The sequence below is a fragment of the Ruditapes philippinarum genome, unplaced genomic scaffold, assembly GCF_026571515.1.
Source record: "Ruditapes philippinarum isolate M1 unplaced genomic scaffold, ASM2657151v2 ctg972_1_1_1_1, whole genome shotgun sequence".
NCBI classification, from domain to species: Eukaryota; Metazoa; Mollusca; class Bivalvia; order Venerida; family Veneridae; genus Ruditapes; species Ruditapes philippinarum.
The window spans coordinates 112,003-131,809 of NW_026854450.1; the positions used below are offsets into that span (position 1 = coordinate 112,003).

General features: G+C 31.2%; 1 protein-coding gene across 4 annotated transcripts in view; it reads left to right on the forward strand.

Moving 5' to 3' along the window:
* The first annotated feature begins 281 nt into the window (after positions 1-281).
* Positions 282-19,807, forward strand: part of LOC132740158 (FRAS1-related extracellular matrix protein 1-like) — a 70,656-nt gene continuing 51,130 nt past the window's right edge. The window contains exons 1-3 of one of the 4 annotated variants that reach the window (XM_060728008.1): positions 282-358; positions 626-699; positions 1,236-1,528. The gene's annotated coding sequence lies outside the window, so the exon portion shown is untranslated. Of the gene's footprint in view, positions 359-625; positions 700-757; positions 1,063-1,120; positions 1,529-19,807 lie in introns of those variants that run through there. The other 3 variants (XM_060728007.1, XM_060728010.1, XM_060728011.1) reach the window with 3 other exon arrangements.

Sequence of the window (19,807 nt, forward strand, 5' to 3'; positions counted from 1 at the left end):
GTAAATCAAACTTCCGTTCATGTGCAGCTGTAGTAAAGATATTATATTCAAAAAATATTAATTAATCATTGTTCAACAAAACACTAACACCTCCTCATGCGCCTGTTTGCCCGAAGTAATCAGCCATTCATGTATACGAAGATTATCCCGACAAAAAACCTCCCATCTTACAAGAGAACACACCTGGTCCAAAAATTGTACAGGTATTCTTCTAATCAAGTACTCACGGTGTTTCGTGCGAACTGCTATTAAAGAGAGAATGACAAAAAGCTCCGCTCGATTCATGCTTTTATCTGATTATCGCGGATGCAATTGGAACGGTTTTGTATTTCTTTATTACAGTTAAAGTCAATGACAGGTAATGACCGATTTTACGTTTAAATGATCGGTTTAATTGATTGTTTAATTAATTGATTAATTAATTAAGTAATTGAGTTTAAGGAGGGACGCAAACGCCTCTTTGATACCTGAAGCTGATACGAAACGAATATTTGTAAAAAAAATAAAGATCAAATAGGATAGTTTTTTTTTTAAGTTTTAAACTTTATCTTAAATGTCTATGTAATATAATGTAAATGTTAGTTTACCTATCATATAGACTGTAAAATAAACTTTCTCTATACAGCTACAGAAAGAAGATAAACCGTTTTTATTGGATATTTTCATACTGAAGCCATTCAAACGGACACTGGTAGGTGGGTAAGTGTCGCTTCATACAAGTCAACTATTAAAATACAACCATACATGGTTTATAGTATACCGCATGCATTTTTAAACAATTTGATACATGCGAGCGTCTACTCGCTTTCGATGAATAGCGAATACGAGTTTGTCATTTTCGTTTTAAACGCAGAAGATTCGACTGTCAACAATAGTTAATTGAATTTTACTATAGCTTTTCGATCTGTTTGGAGGATACAATTATCAATGCTCTTCGGATATTACTGGTGTGAATTTTTGTTTTCGGATTCTGTATATTGTTAATTTTGTTTACAATTTACTATAGATTAGGTTAAAGGAAAAGCTGTTAATGCACTGTGGTATTGGTCTGGAGAAATCAAGGTAAATACAGTGAATAGGGTGCATGGTAAAAGTAGATGATATTATTTTATCAATGAACGTTGATTTAAGATAAACGCTATAGTGTCCGTGTGATTGTTTTATTGTAAACGTTACGAATAGTAAGATAATAACAATATTGTTACATTATTTCAAATAATAATTTATAATTTCAGCTAGAGAAAGACAAAAGTTGAAGTACAAAAAAAAATCGACGATAAATCGAAAATTTCTGGATTTTAAGCAAGAAAGAGAGAGAGAGAGGAAAAAAGAAGTAACCAAGGTAATCCATCGTTTATCGGAATATCATGGAATACAGTTGAATTTTGGAATATTTGTGAATAGTGCGACTGTATCTATTAATATTTGTAAATGTGAAATACTTCATTGAAGGATTTTATTCATGTTGCAGTAATCATATTAAACCTGAGGAAATTTGTTTGGAATTTAACACATTAACTTTATTGGGGTAAGTGTGATTTTTTTCCATTGCGATAATAAAGGGAAAAAAACAAAAAAGCTTTTAAGATAGGAATTTTAACATGTTAAAATATGAATTCATATTTTTTTTCAAGAGGAAATTGATATGAAATTATTTTCAAAAACATAGAAATATTCAAGATGAATAATTTTCTAAGCTTTTAACGTCTGAGAAGTAACATTATCCGTAAATTGTTTCATCGAGGGGCCATCTGTCATATGCTAAGGGCCCCTTGTAAAGTATCACTCATACAAAAGATGATATTGAAATCGCATAATTGATCCGCTGGTCCCTTTTTGACCCTTTATTCAATAGCGGTCATCATTTTTATTACCCCCAAGTTTTAACAATCTAATAGGATTTCGAACGCGGTCATTTATTTTCAAAATTTTCGGTTATTTGAATACACAGTGTTTATTTTATAAAAAAAAGAATAGCGAAACGTCCCAGGTTCGTTTCAATTTAATCTTCACGCCGATATTTCATACTTGAGATTCGGTTAAATTATGTTTTAGAGTTTTTAAGGACTTGTTCAGAATAGATATTGCAGTCATAAAATATCATTATGGTTATATTTGATATGCTCTCTATAACTCGGTACAGGCCGTTAAACCTCATTTATCTTTATATTCCATGACATGTTTCATTATATAAAACAAGATAAACTTTTCTAGTTTTTTGCACTATTCATAAAAGACTGCACTTTGTTCAAAGCGTCTATTCTTGGATCTCACTAAAAGAAAATAAAAACGAACACGTAAAAACCGTGAAATATGTTTGTGTTTTGCTGTATTCCTGTTTTTTTAATTTATTTATCATACCTGAATTTACTTCAAAACTTACGTGCTAATCTTTGTTCATGCATATTTCCATCATTTGCATCAGTTTATTTACTTCAATTAAAAAAAACCCTGAATCATTAAAAAAATATATTTGATGTTGTTAACTCTCAGACAGTATATATAATGATACTTATACAAATATATTAAGAGAACAAATAAAACAAATTAATTAAACCAGTAATTACATTTGTAAAGTAGCTACAGAATTTCTGACAAATAAGCAAATATTATGTCAGCGCGAAAGGGATATAAAGAATAATGTTCAGTATTTTGTATTATATATCTAAAGAATTTTCTATTACCTTTTTTTAGTTTTTTTCTGTAATTCTGTATACACTTTGAGAAATTAACAAGCCGCTACTGTTTGACAGGTGATACGTTATTTGCGCTCATCCAGTCAAATATTCAACAATTTGGAAACATTGATACTCGCAACTTTCGTAATAAATACGGTGAACTTGATCCCTGTTTCGTGCATAAAGATATTCGTACCTGATGCAATTTAATGTTTTATCAAAATCTGATACCTGGTGATGTTTTCGCAATTCCACCTTAATGTGCAGCGTTTAACTTCATACGGTGAATTTGATAATGGTATATAATCTACAAATTGTATCAACAGCAAGGCCCCATGATAAATATAAGACTTTGCATAGATCAAACATATGCCTGCTGTATGGTTTTCCGCCTATAAGTTACGAGAATCTTCGTGGAAGAGTTTGGCTAATAATTTGCCTCTGCTTGCGTTCGCCTGTCTTCTGAATTGACAGCTAAAATGTTTTCACGATCATTTAATCTTTTTTACGATCAAAAACACTTTCTTCCTCAACTCTTGTGAGTGAGTTATTACAAACAGATATGAAGGCAGGGTTTACAGATATATATAATTATGTCTAGTCGTTGATACTGAGAGCGTACAGATGGGATAATTAGTTTCTTCAGTCAATAAAACAAAGTAAAATTTGTACATTGAATACGAGAAATAAGGTGGGATTTCTCAGTGTTATTATAACTCTGATCTTTATCATCAAGCTTATCACTTTCATGTAGAATTTCTTTCATACCACTCTCCATCATTACCTTTATTGTAATTAATATCATTACAAGTATTATTAACATTATCCCACTTCAACGTCGTCAACATTCTTACATTAACCACCTTTATTGATATTATTTCTTTCGCCACATTTATCAATACCGTAGAACTCATTTTCTGTAGTTTCATCGCATTCATCATCATCATCATCATCGCCATCATCACCGTTATCATCATCGTCGTCGTTATCCTCACCCCCCTACCAGACTACAATCGTTGTCATTCTCCCTACCAGAATCAAGAGAATCCTTATTATTACCGACACTATCATCATCTTCATCATCATCATCATCACCACCAACATCACTAATAACAACAATCACATGATAATTGTCATTAGCAGAAGCAGCGACTACTAGAGACATCCTTGTCATTTACTTGTCATCACTGAATATTCATGAAAAGTACGGAAATGATAAATGTTTACGAAAATGTCCCATGATGATGATCCTCATTATCATCAGCAATTACAACAGAACCTGTTGCAACGAATTTTTCAAAAGGTTCCTGCTGACATTCATTAACAGTTGCTGACGTTATTTCCTGGAGAAATTGTCAACAATGATGTATATATTTAGCTATATTAGATAAATTTAGAAAGTCAACATAATGTCAAGGAGACAAGCAACAACGAATTGATTAAATTAGGATGCTAATTACGTGAATGATCCCGCTTCTCAATCATGATCACCAATCTAATCAATACTTCCATTAAAACCTTCAGTGTAACCAATCAGTCTACTTGCTGTATTCGTCATGGTTTAATTCTCATTAATTATGTGTCTTCACGCTTTAAAATTTCATTCTTGATTTTACTATAACGCCGAAAATCTCATGCGAGGGTAATTTTCATTATTACAAATGCTCACGCCTCACGTGTATTCATAATCTAATATCTATCTAGTCCTGGCAGTTAGGGTTACATGAAATTTTATTTGAAAGGAGAAATACTTACGTCAGCAAACTTCCTCTTTCTCTTACTGTGTCTGAATAAAAGAAAAGACACACCAGTCATTTATTATCTATAAAATCATCATCATCATAATCATCATCAACAACATCATCATCATGAACATCATCATCAGAAACATTATCATCATCAACATCATCATCATCATCAAGTTACATCAATAACATCAATCATTAACAACAACATCAACAACATCATCATTCAAACATTTTCTTCAACAACATCATCATCAACCTTATCATCCTTATTATTATTATCATCATCACTAGAATTATCATTATTATCATCATTATTATCAACATCACCACCGTTCTCATATTGTTCTCTTTTTTTATTGGCGTCGTTTTAGTTTTTATCATCATTATTATCATCATCATTGGTGTCTCAGTCGACAAAATCATCATCATAAAGATTATCCACAATTATAATGTCTCCTTTATCAATCATCATCATCATCATTATCATCATTATCATCATCATTATCATGATTATTATCATCATCACCATCATCATCGTCATCATCACCATCATCATCATCATCATCACCATCATCATCATAATCATCATCATCATAATCATCATTATCATCATCAGCATCTGTCAATATATTCATTTCCCAACGTATTTTCATAATTTTAGTAGTTTTCTTTTTACTGCTATCTTGATCGGCATGTGCTACAAAATTTATACCCAAGATGAAATTACATAATGTCTACCATTAAACTATTTCATGCACAATTCGTTGAGACTGTTTACATAATTATCTGATGGTAAGATAAGTGCGAGTGAATTTTGCAAACACATAAGTGAGAAAATGAGTATAAAATGATCGAGCTCTTGTGGCCAACGCGCGTAAGTTATTCATGAACAAATAACATAATGTTTTAACATAATGTAATAACATGATGACTTAAAAACACAACATGATGTTATCTTGAAGGAAAATGTGCGTTCTAATGAATACATTTTTCATTTTCTGGCAAATTGTTGTTAAATTGTTCTTCACAATGTATATTCATATTATTCCATTGTCCGTCCATGTGTCCGTACAATATGTAATGATTATGCGTTGCTCAGTTCGAATTGCATTGGTTTAACTGTTTAAAACCCTTTATTTAGATACTTAATTGTATATATGTTAAGGTTTTATATAATTATTACAGGGTTTGAAATGAATATTCGAATGTCCGATTATTATAAATCACTCGAATCTTCGAATATATAGTTTCTATTCGAATACTCGTTTTTTGGGGGGGGTTTTAAAAATCTTTTCAAATTTTATGTCCTTGAAATAAAAAACTACATGTATACATAATTGATTTATTTAGTAATTGAGCTAGTTAAATAGGTCTGAAAGTTACATGTTTCATTGATTAATGAGTCGTCGATAGTGAATAAATAAATACCATTTATAAACAAGAGGATCCATTTCGTGCTCTTTCCAGCCTTCAGACAAGTTAATTAAGGCAAATGATAGTTAATTTGTAAATGATAGGCTTAAGGGACGTAAACGCCTTGATAAGCCTTCTCAAATGAACACGTGACCTTGCATGGAAATTTTTTGCCGTATGTACAGAGTAATTAATTTACGTTTGATGGCGCAGACAAATTTAATTCTCTCAACGAGACCATGTTAGAACTTTATTTGACATTTATGGGCCTTTAATAAAATCTAATTACGGAGATACGCGTAACCCTTATAATGGTATAAAAGAAATGTGCAGTACTTAATAAGGAATTGTGTTCAAATTAAGCCACATCTTAATGTTATCTCCGGTAAAAAATGCAGAGACAGTTTAAACAGTTTCCTGCGCATTTTCACAATTTGTGTCCCGTTTAATGCAAATTAAATGCTTTTTCCGCTATTTCGATTATTTTTTTTTGTTTCGGATAGCTAATTTGTTAGGAGCGCGTTGTGCAGTAATAAACATTACAAACTACCTTATTCGTGTCATCATCTTTTAATATATTCAAAATAAATGGTACATCAAGGTTTAAGTGTATTTTTAAACAAGCAAACGTTAATATGAGTTACTTATGTAGCGTGAGTAGTATTGTTTTTTTCGAAATGAAAATGTTTGTTTCAACTTTGCCAACATTGGACTGGTCAATGACAGAAACTTCAATATATGGCTGGCCAATATGGAAACTTATATGATTAAATTTGTCCTTTGCCTTAAATGTTCGATCCTTTTATTATAAAGTTAATCCAGTAGTGTGAATTATATTTTGAAAGTGCATCCTTATACTTATTTCGGCCAACTTTAATTTTCCCCATAAAATCTATTACTACTACATGTATAGTTAGAATTTGTAATGTAATGAATTGAATTTACATGTTTCTTGCTGCTTTTGTATATCTTACCATATTTTATCATTGTTATAAAGCACGGAAAATCAAGAAATATTCCGATTTCATACAATTTATATTGGCTTCGTAACCTTAAACTTCTTCATAAGGCCCTTGAAGTATCTGCACTTCATGTACTTAAATTAAGGTCAAGGTTAGTGAAGTAAAAACCTTTGATAGCGTCAACAATTTAGTACGTGTAAATACAATTTTACCAAAAAGTCAAAAAGCGCGAAACTTTATTGATAGCATGTGAGAAAAAGGCTAAAGTCAATATTCCACCTTTCATGATCTGAAATCTTCTCGAAGGATTTTCCTATCTCTCCATAAGAATTAATGAAAGGATTAAAGATGATAAAAGGATTACTAGTTGACCATTAGATGACCATCGGATGATTGGCACGTACTTTACTGGTCAGTTGTGGATTATTCAGGGGTATATTTTCTCTTTTTTTCGTCTAGAATAGCAACGAAGTGCTGATAAAAGAATTTAACTGATTTTTTCGGAGAAAACCAACAACAAATAAGCCGGTGGGAAAAATTTGCACTTGCGTCTGGCAACATTTTGCTTTGCATTTAAGGTTTACCTAATAAAGCAATAAGCAAATAAGGATATACTCAAGCATATAACCAAGTGACATGATAAATACTAGGTCCTTGTGTGTCTCTCATTTGTCTCCATCGTACAACTAATTTTCTGTTTAAAAAAATAACTTTGATTGCAATGTATCAGCATTATTATATAATGATTATTGCCACAATCAAAGTAAACGCTTCCCCTTTTCCTTTCTATGAAATCTTGTTGCATCATTCAAAAGTGAATTAGTTAAAGCATATGCTTGACCTTGAAAGAACTTTTAAAATAAATCGGTGAAAATGAGCAACACTCGTCTCTTAACTGGACGCATCATTTGCATGAAAAATGGATTTCATTAGACCAAAGTTATCTTATCTTAGATTCCTTTGCATATGGCAAAAATCAGAAAGAAAGGAAACCCAGTAACATCCACATTACAAATTGATATGCCACTTTAAAATATCTTAACAAGCAAATGTTTGTTTTGAAAACATACATATTTTGGTCCAATAATCATTATCTATGTATATAAAAGGTATTAAATTACCGTAAAAACGTAATCCCCAAGTTAAACGTATTATTTACCCGAAAAGTTGCCTATTATTATATATATCCGGAAAGTTAAAAAATTTAAGAAGTTAACGGTTGCGTGTTAAAAGCACGTCGTGACGTTCAAATTTCTGTTAATGATATTATAAATATTTAACGTACAGACGGTTTAATGGCAAACGTTTGACATTTTATATAAAAATGTAATATCTTGAAATGTAAACTATTTTAATGTTTTCATAAAAGCTGTTTATCCCCAAGAGATGTTTAAGTGTTAATTTCTTGTAACCTAAATGTCACATTAGCGTTGAATTGCGAAATTAGGCCCGAATGTTCAACATTTAAGGTATGTATTGTGCCGAAATGGTGAAATAAGTCGGCAAAATATGCATATGCTTTAAAGGTACCTGACGTTTACGTTAATGATAGAAATTGTAATAGAAAATGTCTAATAAAGTTGATTCCATCCTTTTTTCCCCTTCTGACTATCCGTTTGTCCGTCCGTCCCCACCAAAGTCATATTCATTAAATTTATAAACTGCAAGTGACTATAGAAAAAAGGATATTTGATGGATTGGATAAAAGATTAATTAAAAGCATGTTGAAAGTGCATAATTGTTTTATCCTTCGTCTGTCTGCTTATCGAAATGTCTCGGTCTGCTAGGAAATTCAGTATTTAACACGTGTGAGAGGCTTTCGGATGGAACGCTTAATCACTACTGTGAAATATCATCATTTACTCCATATCTATCTTCAGTGGGAAATAATTATAGTTTATCAAAATCTTGAAAATTATCTTTACCACATCTGCATTAAAATCTAACTTATGCATCCGTCGAGGATTAATAGTGAAGTAGAAGGTAAAACAGGATTCCTTCATCCCTGATTAAGATAGTGAACAAATCTGTGATCGTTAATTCAACTTTTTCGTAAATGATCTTTGATATCAATTTTATGGCGTGTTTGGGGCATATCTTCATTAAGATATGATATTTACTTACTGGTTTTAATTGCAAGAGGAAGGAGATATCCGCTGATTTATGCATCATGTAGGCATGCGTACAGGAGGCATAAAAAAGATATCATTTAGTAGCATGCTACCAATTATCTCATGAGGGAAAAAAACACCAAAAAATATTCTGCATGATATGAGGCCCTGGTGGAAAAAACTCTGCAGCCACTTAACAACCTATTACATTTTGTAACAAATTAATCTATAAATTTTGGCTTCAATGTTTTCTAGCATTACATCCTGTCATAGCAAAAAAATTATAAACGAATCAAAACTGATAAAACTTAAATCAAATCCAGACCTAAGAATTCTTTTACACAGCATCGTTATAAATTGCATCCTGAAACTTGTTTTAAGGCCCGTTATGCCCCAGAAATGGATCTGATTTTATTTCTCAGGAGCTATTTATTTTTGGTGTATTTTTATAATTTCATAAGCCAGTCATTTGCTTCTTTTGCTTTTTCGCAATAAGTACAGTTATTGTGATTAAGTATTTTGTATGGAAATCAAAATACTTCTTTGTTTACAATCTGCTACATTTACGACCAATTACATGTTTTTCACATTCAGTGCTAATTTCTATAGACAACAAGCATCTAACATTCTTTAAAACCATTATTTAAACATTATAAGATACACGTTAGCCATTTTAAAAGAAGTAAAAAACTATTTATTTCTGAGGCATAATGTGCAGAACAAAGAAATGGTTCATAAAAAATTAAAATCAGACAAACACTGTTCAAAATCAACATCTAGTCGCGTGCCTTGGCATTATTACATCATAGACTTTACAAAACGCACCGTCTGCGACATGTCACGTGCGTATTATCTACACATTATCATATCTACAAAGGCGTAGGAATAGCAATCTTTTTAAAACTTGATGACCTCTGTAGTAGAATTTAAACATAAATTGCACAGTTATAAATACTTGGCACAGATACATTAAATGATGACCTTTTAAGAATGTAGCCTTATATTTTTTATCTGAACAGATGTTAGAAGTTTGAATTTACTTGCCACAGGATTATCTTATATTTATAGTTTAAATAATTCAAACCTAAAGCTTTTAAAAACAAAGGAATATCAAGGTACTGTCCAATAACTGAAACAATTAATAAAACAAATCAAAGACAACCTTGAGTATAATTCCTGTTAATTTTTGGTAGTTTTCGTTTATTGTAAATATACTTTAGTAAGTGAAAAATGTGACTACTCCAGCCAGTAACATTAACGTTAGATTTATTGGGATACACCCTTTGTTTTCACAGTCGGACATTATGTGGTAGGGAGAAACATCAAGTAACTTTGACAGCATGAATGAAATGTATTTTCAATTATGTAATTACTTACCGCAGGTGATAATGCTATTTAAATGATGCGTACAGATAACTTCGTTAAATGCTCATGTTTCACGTGAATAACTCTGTCACGTTCCGACATGCCAAAATCATTCCGAATGAACAAGCAGATGCCATTTTGGTATAACTCAAAAAAGAGGAAAAAAACTTATACGCTAGATTTAAGACTTACAAATCTGACATGAATTAAATGTTGTGTTTTATTTGCAGGCATTAACCAGTTAGCTGTTGTTTTATACAGATTTCATGACCCTCTTTTTCTAATTTATCATACTACTCTGTTGTTTTGTTATAGTTAGCATATTTTCTATCTCTGTTGGAGAAATAGTTAAAGTCATGTGAATTTACGAGCCATTCAAATTATTTACTTAATTATGTGCAGGCGGGTTTTTTGGTATCTATTTGGGAGAAGTTATTTTGCTTGTGATGACTTTACTAGTACCTACTGCATGTTAATAGCTGTGGAATAATATGCTCTCAACAGATATAAAAGTAGTTTTATGACCCCTTTGCGCATTCAAAATAAACTATAAAAGAGGTTGTAAAATGCTTATAAAAATATATTAAAGCATGTATCTGTATTCATATGATATAAACGGAAACATGCGAACAGTTAGGATTGTCATCACAATGCTTTGAAAGTCATTATGCGTTTGTAACAAGCAATCTGATTGGCCTTTTGGCGCCCGTCTGCTAGTCAAAGTCATACAGGCGTTTGATAGTATCAAACATGGCGGCGGTCTTGAACCACGTGACGGTTCCTATGATTTAAAATGACAGTTATATTGTAGGATGAGACAGTAAAATGACAGACTGATTATGTTATATGACGATACAATTTGAACTATTCGTCTTGTACATAAGTCGGTGCTCTTACAAGTTGTCCATTAGTGAGGTCATGAATGCAATAAGTCTCACCACGGCTTTAATTACTAATAACTTTAATAACCGTGGTCTCATGTACCTTCGAGGATTGGCACATATCCTGAAATAGTTTAATATTACTAATATAATGTACAAAAAAAAGAAAGAAAACTACGTCACAATTCAGTCTTCATTGAGTGAATAGGCACAGATAATATTTATAGTGAGAAATAGTCTTTTTAAAGTAACATTTTGTAGATGACAAATGTGGGTAACTCAAGCACATGTGTGATTTATGAAATGATAATTTAATGTCATTAATATAATGCTAATTAAACCTTAGAATATAGTTGTTATTAAGACCAAACTCACCTTTTTGCACGGCTTTTAACAAACTTCTACAGATTCAAAAAGTGTACTGTGTTCTATTGTTAACGGTGTTAGAAATTAAAGATCAAATAAAACCGAAGAAATAAAAATAAAAATATCGTCAATCTTTATTGTAAAAGTTAAATTTCAAAGAAAATGTTTTTTCATGTTATAATTAAAGTTGGAGTGTTTGGTTTGTCAGTAATACAAAAATACAAACCCTCTTTATAATATTTGTTTGAACGCTTTTAAATCCTGCATTCTAGGTGCAAAATACTTGTTTAAATAAGAAAATACTATTCTCACGATTAGACCTACATTGTGCAATTTGGCAATTTGTGAGGTCTTACATTATTTGAAAGTACACCATTCTCAAAATCCACTCTTTAATCCCGTCATCTCATAATCTGTTTCATCCCTTTATAACAAGGCGTTTACAAGCGTTAAAAGTATTAATTTTCAGATTTATTAAATGATAATAGACGTGAAAATTCTCCTTGGTGTAAACCTGCTCCTAATATAAAATCTAATAAAAAATGACAGTAACAAGTCGGAAGGAATCGTTTAATCATATCATCAAAGATATCAAAGTACTCTTATTACAAACAGATGCACCGATGGAATAAGATTTAAAACCTGCGGAATGCTTGCAAACTATTGATATTCTCAGAACACGTTCTGGCATCGTGATTTTTTAAAAAAAATGATGATGGTAACATTCGTGCGTTTTAGATATGAGAAGAATAAATATGTCGTAGACCAGAATACATTAAAATGTTCATGTAGGAGTACGTGTATTATCGGTGCCACGTTTAAGTCCAAGCTTCTTTATCACATTTAGTACTGTACTGGATGAATATTTTGTTGTATACTGAACATTCTCAAGGGTTTTACTTATCACTCACAAAATCGTGGCTGTTGTTGTGAAGTCAATGGGTTTCAAACGCATAAATGGATGCTGAAATGTATCTGAAAAAATATATATAGTCTTTCCGACATTTTTCTCTCTTAAAAGACAGAAAAAGAGAATCCCTAAGAAACGCCTGAAACGGCAAAATTTAACGGCATGTTGAAAAAAGCTATGTTTCTTTTTAAATTGAAGATATTGTTTATTTTTATTATTTCATTTTTTCTTTTAAATCTAAAACAAATAAATGATGAAAGTAAAATAAAACTAAATTAAAATTAAATTGATATACGAATATATTTACAAGTTAAAGTGAAGTGAAGTATTGAAGTTCAATAATTTTGTTGATTGAAACTCTGCATCAGAACAGCTAATTATTTTGCTAATATAAAAAAATTCCTGGAATCTTTTAAATTAAAGGTAAAAAGAAATGAAAACTAAAATACGAAATCTCTATTAGGAAACACAATGGTCTGGCCTTTTGAAAATTGATACTAATAATCTTGCATGTATTCAATAGCCTTCGATCTGAAGGTAACACTGTTCTAAAAATAGATTTTACCTTATCACCACTACATCACCTGTACTAACTTTTGGACAAGGGATTAGGGAGTTCACACTACACATGATGTTAATCAGCGTATATTTACTTTGTTTACATGCAATATTTTAAGAAATTGTAGAATGCAAACAAGTTGGAAATGGAATTTAGTGTGAAAAGAAAAGGGACAACTACACACTGTACTTTTGAAAAGTTAAATTTAAACATATGTCACAATCTGCTCTGGCCTCTATATTTGTCAATAAAACGGTTTTTGTCATTCAGGCAGAAAAAAAGTTTGACTCTTTTGATTGATGAGGCGAAGTTTACAAAATGCACCAGTAATTCTAAATTGGCGATGATTTTAACAACAAATATTTTGTGTGAGACATAAAATAAAAAACAAATGTATTTTATTGTCTATACGTAAACAGTGTATGTTAAATCACGGACCTCAATTGTCAATTCAGTTTAAATATACATGCAAGCATGCATGTACGTATACATTATTTCTGATAAAGTAACTTCTAGAATCGGCATTTTTTATTAGGTAAAATAGGAAAAACGCATAGTTTTGCGTATTCTAAAATTATTAAAGAATTAATTTAAGATATTATAGTCATTAATATAATACTCGTAGCACTTTGGTGGATAGATTCATGACTTCTCCAATCTGCGTATTTTACATATAAACAAAATTTTGTACGGTATATCTGGGACAGAAAGATACTTTTTCATTTTTAGTCCCAATTTCTTAAAATCATACCATATCATATCACCATTTCTAATTTTGATAAACAGTGAAACAAAAACAAATTGCCAAGCGCCGGCATTTTTCTCAAATTGACATGCAGGGAAAGTATTGCCCCGAAAGTTATTTCTTTTTCACCATATCATCTTTTTTTCCTGATGGTTTTAAACCATCTCAATCATGCTTTACGCAAGTTTAACCCCAGGAACATCATTTCCATTGAGAGAAATGTGAATAAAAGTATTCGTAACCATTACATGTTGTATAATCTACATGTAGATTAACCAGTTTCCTTGTCCGAAAGTTATCGATATGTGGCTATTTTTAGATAGGTCTCTTATCAGTGACGTATACGATGCTCATCTCAGATCGTTCCCTATTAATGAAAGTTTGTTATAGGAGCATATAACCTATTCCTTGCGGTCATATCGAGTGAATGTTTGAAATTGATTTCTTCTGCTTGTTAACATGCAAGACGAGCAATAACTGCTACATGACGATAGATTTAATCGGATTTAATCAGCTAAGATGCATCAGAAAACTCTGTAGGCAAAATAAACAGCACCGTTAAGGTTTCTAGAACATGTGTGAAAAGTTCTGCTCGGCATTGTATGAAATCTGGAATTAATTTTCTTTTCATAATAAACAACCACGCGTGTGTTCACGTCGGAAGAATCGTTCAATGACTTCATTTTTTTACAGTTACTGTATAAAACTGGCATTTGGTTTTTAAGGTGACGTATCCATTATCAGCTCGTGAAGTGTTCGGCATAGTCCGTCTCTTTCCGTGTTTTACACGAACCAAAAAAGCTTTCATTCGAACAGAAACAACACAAAATCTAGTCATTTCATTTCCACTAAAGACAAAAAGAAACGAATATTAAGCATATAAGTAACAAAAGTAACAAAAAATGTCCAGTTTACAAGAAAAGTTATTTTCCGCGTTTACACGAAAAATGACGAAATTTGCCGAGTTTACACAAACAGTAACGAACAATGCTCAGTTTATAAGCAAAGTAATGACATTTTCCGAATTTGCAGGGAAAGTGATGAACGTTGCACAAGTCACACGAGCACTTAATAAATAGAAAACCTAATAGGATATACTTACTGAAATGTTATAATATAAGATCTAATACAATGAAGAATGAAAATTGCGTGCGCTTTAATCAATGAACTAATCAGTATAACATTAAAAGGGAAACGTTGTTGTTGTTTTTGTTGGGCTTATTTTGTTGTTTTTTTTCACAACAATTAACGGAAAAAAACTACATTTGTAGATATACCTTTTTGTAAACAACATGATATCTTTGAGATGATATTTGAAAACGCAACTATATAGAGACATACAATGTAATACACGACGATAAAAAAGGGAGTATCATCAGGCTGGTGGCCTATTTGTTTCTGTGCCAAACTAAAATAGTTGTCCATAACCGGGAGAGAGAGAGAAGAAAAAAAATGAGCCGTGTCATGACAAAACCAACATAATGGGTTTGCGACCAGCATGGATCCAGACCAGCCTGCGCATCCGCGCAGTCTGATCAGGATCCATGCTGTTCGCTTACAAACTCTATTACAAGTAGAGAAACTGATAGCGAACAGCATGGATCCTGATCAGACTGCGCGGATGCGCAGGCTGGTCTGGATCCATGCTGGTCGCAAACCCATTATGTTGGTTTTGTCATGACACGGCTCAAATCATCTTTAAAACCCCCGAATAATTTGTATAGCTAATTAAGGACAACACGTTCCGCATTAAATATCACACGTTAAAATTTGTCTCATGCGGATAATTTACAATTTGATACTTACATTACATGTTTGATATATACAGTATCACATCATCTAGATATGATACGGACGAAATATGTTGATAAAATCTCCATGTCATTGAGGAAATATTCGGTGTTAGATAATGTCGTGCTGTATATTGGTGTAACGAAAAACGTAAAACTGAAAATTATACATATATAATATAGTTACTATTAGTTAGACCTGTAATATAGGTTATATAAATATATTTATCTAGACACGTTTATATTAAAGGCGTGCCAATGTTTTTATTTTCAATTTGGCGAATTTAAGTGTTGAATTCTTCATTCGACATAACCAGATCACGACTGTCCAGTTCAACCGGTCAATATCCCACTGTAATATTTTATTACAAACTGAAAATATGTACATCATTTTAAATTTCAAATGTCTTTTTTGAAATTTTGTTCTTTTGTTACAAAAGACGAATTTTGAATATTAAGATGAAAATGACATCACAAGGTTTAGTATCATCCTTTCAGTTTCTAAAGAAAAAAATGATGGAACACAATTTAGAATCCAAACACGTTTCTTTAACTATATCAGTCTTGAATAAGAATTTTATGTCCCTATATAAGTGTCTTATTAAGCAATCAAGTTCATATAAAAGCTATATAAAGTTCAAACAGGCTTGAAATTTTAATGATCAGTTATAAACCCCGTCTTGTTAAAACGATATTACTCTGCAAAACGCAAAGTTATTTTTAAAAGGTTTCTTTTATAAGCGCACATGTTTTAACCAGTGTTTCCCATGGTTCAACAGAATTTTGTTGAGAAAATGTGGCGAAGGTTCAAAATCAAACGTCTATGATCGCGGACGACTATTATGCTATCTGTCTGCGGCAGGTTTCATTATGTAACTATAACATACATCATATTTTATGAAAAGACTCTCCAAAGTTCATCCCCCATTCGGGATTACATTTCAAAAGAATATCTCCATATAAAACGCATATTTCTTTCCTTAATTGATAAAGAGTTTTTCTAGTTTTCAATTACGGCGATGATATAATTTGCAAACAATTATGATTCGTTCAAAGATCAAAGGAATATTTGCTCCCCCATCCTAGTCAGCGTTTAGAATTCTCCACACATACGTCGACCAACTGTTCAACAGCGATTCTTACATACGTAACTGCTTTTACGTATCTTGATAGAATGACTTCAATAAATTTATCTGATGAAACGCACAATTTCCAATTACCCGCCATCATTTATGCTTTGTTGAGTCGTAAAAGAAGTCTCGGATCTCTTCTGTGTAGCTTTTGTCGGTTTTTGGCCTGCAAACTAATCATCAATCTTGAAGAAATTATTATGCAGCATTGCGCAGTTAAGATCAAAAACACCGTTTACTGATCATAAGGAAAGGCGCTGATTGGACGACAAGATAATGTCAATTTCATCAACGCAAATGTCAGCGAAGAACTAAAATAAACCCAAAGTATATTTTAGGAACTCCTTGCTAGACACTGGGAGGAGTTTGCGTGTGCTCATATCTATCCTGAAAGTTTTTTTACACGTACCATTAAATCATGTCGTATTTCATTTGAACGTATGTTAAGAAGTCTTACGATTTGATGAACTCACAAAAAATACATTGCTACTGATGTGCTCGACGAAATATAGTACTAAAATTTTATTAGAAATAAAATGGACAAATTGCGAAAGGCTTTAATCTGCGTTGACCTTTTTGCACTCTTAATACGTGAGTAAATGGTAGTGTTAGTGTTAAAGATAGATACATTATTAGTTATAAATGCCAACAAATTTAACAATTTGTTCCGTACCTATTACAATATATTAAGAAAGAAATTAAAATGTGACGCTTACGTGACATGTTACTTACGATTTTAAGTGCTATCAAAATTAATATTGTCCCATAAATAGCAAAAAAAAACTCCATGCGTTTCATATTGAACGTATCTTCAACGGAGATTAAAGGGCATTTTTTTAGTATTTCAGAAATTGAACACTAAATCTTTCTTCCCAATTAATTAAATATCTATTTAGAAAAAAAATGCTTTTAAAATAATATATCTAGGCCATATAGACTTCATCTTTTTAAAATCAACATATTTTGTCATTTTTTATTTGAATTAAACTGCATGCAATAAGAATAAATTACGCCAATTATATCCGTCCTAGGCGTATAGTTTCGTCTATATTCAAAGATAAATTACATAAATTGAAGACAGATTTCTTGATAACCGTTTATAAATGGCTAATGAAAGAAATTTTAAGGCCCAATAACTCCATGTAACTGAGACAGAACTTTATAATCTGATGAAAATAACTTTGATTTAGAAACACCGCTGACTGATAGAAAATCTAAATCAAGTGTAAATCTTATTAAATTGTTTACCTGATTCAAGCACCTTTTCCTACCACGTACTGATGCCCCAGTACTAACGCCTTATTTACTTTAACAGTGCAGTACGGTCTTCTAATCCAACATTATTTCTTCGAAAGATTTACACTGAACACCAGCACTAATTCATTTATCGAACATGCATATTACATGTCCAATATCCCTTAAGCACTTATCCGTTCTTCGAAGAGATCAAATATTGTACCAGAACTAACCCGTTCTTCGAAAGATGAAAAGTTCTATCACAAAATTTTGGTTTCTTGTGTTTGAAAGTATGGAATATTTGCATATCAGCACTTACCCATTCTATCTAAATATTCATAATGAAAGTGATGTCCATCTTTTAAAACGTCTTTCTTACTTACATCGGCATGTCTTAATCCTTTACCAATTAGAACGACATTGTTGAAAAAATTGATTTCGAAACATATTAACCATAGTGAACAATGCTTATAATTATGTTGTATTTAAGAAAAGATCATGTTTTATTATTATTTTCTTAGTTATTACTAGATTTTGTACAATTACGTTATGTCGTTATAACGCTGATATAAGATTCAGTATCTGTCTTGGTAAATTGATAATTTATCCATGTATGGTTAGATTCAGTACCACCGATTGCGTCTTCTTCAAAAGTGGTTGTCAGCCTCTTTGCATGTATCGCAACAAGATTGTTAAGAAAAACAAATATTAGTGTAGGTACATGTATAAGTAATATTTGTTTTTCTATTTTTTCGGCCGTCCCAGTGTTTTGTTTTAAATGCAAATGTCGTGAAAAAGATATCTCTAGCCTTTTGTATGAACTTTGGCTATATTCTTAATTATAATATGTCAATATTATTCAAGTATGTACGTTGTGTCTATTTTGAAAATTAAATAGGCTTAAAAAATTTTTGGTACATATTGAATATAATAAAAGTTTGATGTTTTGAGCATCAAAGCTATGGTAACCTCCATTTACTTGTACTCTTGACAGAAATCAAAATATGAAGAAATAATATTGGCAAACCATTAAGGAACTAGATTTGTATGATAATATAGATACGGAATTTTGTATATTTTAAGCATACAATGCAATCTTCTATATCAATCTTTTTTTCAAACTAACAGTAGTTTAAATTATTATTTCACATCAATTAAACATTTCGGATCATTACATTATGTATGCAATATACCATAGTACAGAACGGAAAACTTGAATATTAATTTTAAGTAAAACCGCGCGGTACTTTAGTTTAAGAGAAAGTTATTCATAATTAAAGAAGATTTATTCGACTGTAAGGAAACGGGCAAACGGAGAGACTAAATATGACTGAAATATGATTTAGATATAAAAGTAGTCAATTGTCGCGTGAATTATGAGTTTATATAATTTCATAACGTGTAATAGCATTAATTTAACAAAGTAGTGGTTATAAATCTAAATCGGGAAATAGTCGAGTTAAATTATCATTTGAGATGAAAATACCGCTTGAAATTAACATTTCTATCTTTATGCATTGTGGATATGTTTTTTTTATTTGATTAAATGTATGTATATTCAATTATTATGTTATAAATATTCAATTATTATGTTATAATGTCTTTTTCATTTTTCTTCTCATTAAGCGATTCGAGGTCTGAAAAGTTTGTTGAAAAAGTGATTTCTATTAAAATGTCAAGTCAAATTAAAAAAAAAAAACATTAAGAAAATATAAAGATGATATTTAAAAAATGTTATTTAAAGACATATTAATACTTTTAAATTTTACAAACATTTAAAGATGATACTATTCAAACTAACCTCAGCCCTGAGGAAAGCATCATAACGAATTACATCGAGTTTGGCATTTTGAATATTTCAATCACTAACAATATGTCTGTTTGTCAAACTTTCTCACTCATATATATGTATA